This window comes from Wasmannia auropunctata, unplaced genomic scaffold (genome assembly GCF_000956235.1).
Source record: "Wasmannia auropunctata unplaced genomic scaffold, wasmannia.A_1.0 LD336050.1, whole genome shotgun sequence".
NCBI lineage: Eukaryota > Metazoa > Arthropoda > Insecta > Hymenoptera > Formicidae > Wasmannia > Wasmannia auropunctata.
The window spans coordinates 203,788-208,554 of record NW_012026840.1 but is presented as its reverse complement, the minus strand read 5'-3'; positions in this window follow the sequence as shown (position 1 = coordinate 208,554).

Here is a 4,767-nt window from a genome sequence, read left to right as displayed (position 1 = left end):
AATAAAGCAAATGGAATATATAGGCTACTACTGCGGAGGTGGTGTATTTTCCCATAGAATGGAAAGAGGAGCGGAAAGGGAAGGAAAAGGGGGGACGAGGTACGCAAGAGACCCGCGGCAGCAGGCTATGATGGAGCCGTCAGTACATCGTGATCCACGCATCATCAACATTGACGACCTCCGTCCGCTTTTTGGCCCCGACGACGGAGCCCCTCGTCTCAGAGCCATTGCGCCAGTTTACGAGCCTGCAGGGAGATCTGTTCCTCTTTCTCTCAGTTTCCCTTTTCCGCGTCCGCCCGCCGTTGTTGGCGTAGCTGTTGCTGCCGATCGGCGCGGCCGACGTCGACGAAATGCGTTTTCGCTAACCCGTGACGTCACCATCTAATTCACCCTTCACGCCTTGTTAGGCCGCGGTAACGTACCGTTTTACGATTTCGTCGCGCGCCGCCTGGCGCGAGCTGGCAATTGTTAATTAGCATTCTCGCGGAAGAGAGGCAATAAGGGGCGCCTGTTCCGTCGCCCTCCCCCCTCCCTCTCCCCCTCCCTCCCCCCCCCTCCCCGGAATGAATGAATGAGAGAAGCGCGCCTCGTCCGAAGATTTACGCGACGCGACGCGATACCGAGCTCGCCTACATACATCCGCTTTACCCGGTCTCGCGATTCATCGACGCGTGTCACGCACGCACCGACGTCTATTGTTACCTGGCGCACGAGTTATTTACACGAGTTATTGCGCGACATTAAATAGGTATAAGAATGAAAAAAACGTAAGAAGAGAAAGAGAGAGAGAGAGGGAAACGTTATGTCACTTAATTAAGAACAACCGAAAGAAATTATAATTCGAGTTCAATATTAATTGTATGCAAAGAAAATTGTGTATAAAAAATTACAATAAACACGCCGCGCTATAAATTATTTATGTTTATAGCTATAGTAGTAAAACGTTGCAGCGCGAGTGGAGTCGGGAACATGCAACAACGTGGTCAGTCGATCGTTCCACTCAAGGCTAATTGTCGACATAATAAAAGTACGTTACAGGCGCGAGTTAATGCAACATAACATTAAATGAAAGCGAAGGCGTTCGCGCGCGCGTTTGAGAAAAAAAAAACACTCGTCGGCATCATTAAAAGCGTATATAGGTACACCATGCGGGTTGTTCGTAAATTAATAATTCATCGACAATTAGCCCTTCGCAGGTGGTCAGAATGAAATTCAAGACAGCATATGTTTGCCCTGATGAATCATAGTGAAATTAACATAACTAACGCGCCACGAGATTATTAGCATATTCGTGTCGATAGGCCAACCCGCCGCCAACAGGGATCTCGCATGTTTGTCGCTCGTCCCGAGTCTCTGATACAGCTTCGAAGTTATCGCAAAGGGAAACATCTTTTTCTCACATTTTCGTCATTGTATATTGCCTCTTGTCGCGTAATGCTATACCGTCAGATACAATATCTCACATTAAAGCAAGCTTATTTCGTATAATATTTCATTCGACATGTGTCGAGTCGAGATATGCGAAAAGTAATAAAAACGTATGAAAAAGAGAGCTAAAATAAATTTATCATTCCATTAAGCGCGAAAAAGAATATTTCAAAATACGAGAATTGAATTTGATCGGAATATCTATAGATGCATATGGAGGAGCACAGCGAGTTAAATTTTTTCATTACATTTAATTCGATCGGTATATCTATAGGTATATCTATAGGTACATATGTGGAAGAACACACTGGCGGGTTGAATTTTTTTATTATATTAAAAAAAAAAAAATGTTTCGCGGATCTGAATGAAACGCGAGAAAGAAAAGCGGAAACGCATAAAAAGCGTCGCGTTATTTTAACTACATTATTGACCCTGCCTTTCCTCTTTCGTACTGTTTCACGTCCGGTTATTTGGTTCCCGCGAGCTTTTTTAAACAAACTTTTGCATCGCCCGTGATTACGAATCAAACGCTTCCCCCGGTCGGCCGATCGCGCCGGCGTTGATGTTCCGTCAAAGTAGTAAAATTCGACGGCGCGCTGGTCGAATCGGGCCGGAAAATATTTAATTACTAAATCCGGAATAGCGTTGGATTCTCCCCTTTCCCCATTCCTCCACCCCATGTTCGTGGATCCCGCGGGGCATATTCACCGCAACAACCTTCGATCATCCCTCCGCACGTTCGTATCCCTATTTCGGTTCGGTATTTATAGAGCCGTATGCAGAATATCGTAATAAAAGGTAAATCGATTGCGATTGTGCGTGAGGGTGCGTATGAGTTATCTCATTATGACGTATCACAAAGTGCATAGAATAACACAGAGAGAAACGTTTTCTTTGATCAAGCGCTTGTTATATATTATTTGTAGCCCAAACTACATTCTCGGCTAACAGAAACTAATGAAGTTTATTTTAATTAAAATTTTCATTAAAATTATACCGCACGTTAAAATTTATGATCGCTCATAAATTCATGTCTTGGCAGTTTTAGCTGAAGAAATTGTCATATATTTTCTACAGATTTATCTCATTTTCAATTATGATTAATGAATAATCTCGAAGATACAATTCGATTTCGCCAAGTGGTTCGTCTATATAACATCATCAAATCACTACAGAACTGCATAAAACGGTACCGAGCCGCACGTGATAGAAATGATAGTGGCGATTGCAGAATACGGTCGGATACGTGCCTGCATTTCGGAGAAGCCGCGCCGCGAGGGCGATGCATGCGTAATTAATGAAACCAATAAAGCCGTTCGCACCCGTGGAAATTCGTTAAATTTAATTGGACGCGAGTAATCCCACGGTCGAACGAGGAACCGCGCGAGAAGAAGGGGGAAGCCGGTCCCGCGGGCAGCGGGGGGCGCCAGGTGGGTTCTGAACGCAACAGGAGAGAGAGATGTCCGAGGCGCGATAGCAGGCTCCACGACTGACGGAGAATAAGCGTCGCCCGGAGATTCGCTTTGAAAGCGGCGCAAATTGACACCACCGTCTTCGTAGAGTAAAAGCGTCGAGTGAAACGCGGACGTGATTTTCCGCCGAAAATCACGATTATCGGCGAGCGATTCCCGCAAAGAGTCCCGCAACTGTTCAAATCATTTTTAGACACGTATTCCTTACTATTTTAAACTTTAAACAATTTTATACAATTTTACGCTGATATGGTTGTGGTCGATTGCGACACTTTTATTTTGATGAGTTTCAGAATGCATTAATATTTTGCGAACATGCGAACCATGATTGGTGTATTGTGTTTTTAGTCTAGACAGTCTTTAGACAGAGCTGTCTTCATAAAGACGGTACACCAATCGTGGTTCGCATTCGCAAAATATTAATTCTGAAACCCATCAAAATAAATGTCGCAACCGTTCTGACCACGACCATACATATATTGTCAAGATGGGAATTGTTTATGTTTATGTTTATGTTTTTTTGTTTATGTTTGTTTTTGTTTGTTTATTGTTTATGTTTAGAATTGTTTATGTTTGTATCATGGATATATCGAATAGATGCAAATGGCAATTGATAAAACAATAATTCGAGCGTGTTAGAATCAGTAAGTCATTTTCATTTTTTGACCGTGGTTTGTTTTATTCACAAATATTCGCAAATTCAACGATGGTGAAAAGCACCATCCTACAGCCATCTGTTAGAGCGGCGTGGAACTCGCAGTTAGTCGCCAGCCTCGGAAATTGCGGCGATATTCAGGTGCGTCGACGAACGTGTGCATTTCGCACACGCGTCGCGACAATAACTGCTAACTCGGCGCATGAATATTGATGGATGTTAATGGCGCGACGCGCTCATTGGCGTCGCGAAGACCGAACGCGCATAATTTTCATTTAAAAATTCCGCGGCGCGATGGAACAGGCGGATTGTTTGAAGTGCTCCAACGCCGCGCGAGATTCGATCGCGTATAGGATCGTGCACGGATGTATATCTGGCCGTTAATCTGGGCTGAATGAGTAACAGCATTTCGTTTCACGCCAGTTTCGCATCGCAGGACGCCTCCGCGCATTATTCGCCGCCGCCGCGCCGATATTCTACGGCCGCCACACACGTCGTCGCCGGGAATTCGGTCGACACTGAAATATCGCATTTCCAACTAAATCTGGCCGAATCTAATTTTACGGGACCCGTGTGCATTAGCGGATTAATGCACTCCATTCCTGGCGGACCAAGTGATGAGCTGTATTTGCATGGCATTATACTTGCGCTCCGTTCCCGCGTTCTCCCGCGCCCGTTTCCCTCCCCCTCGCCCTACCCGGACCTCTCGTTCCGCCCCTTCAATCCTGTCTCTAATTATACGTGTAGCACCACTATCGGTCCTCTTGCACAGGTGATAATCATATTACTATCCTATCAACGTTATTGCCATTCCTGAACGCATACCACGATCGCACTATTTGAAGTGCTTGGACTAATGCGGATCGATCGGGCCGCCAAGAGGGCCCCCGAGTACGCCCTCTCGCAGTTCATTCGAGGGAGGACGAGAGGCCAAGGAGGAGATTAGACAATGGCTTTGTATTTGTCAATTGACAATTAGCGGAGGATCTAATGGAATTGTGTGTTGTGCACAATAAATTCCTAACGTACATTCCCCGGCGCTGCGAAGAAGAGCAGCAACGCTGCACGGGATCCCTGCAGTTTATTTAACGTATATTTTAGAATTTAGAGAAAATCCACGGCGCAACTAGAATTTTACGTATTTCAGCGGGATAATCTTTCCATAAAAGATGCGATTTAAAAAAAAATTGCAATTATCCCGGCGTCGAAATG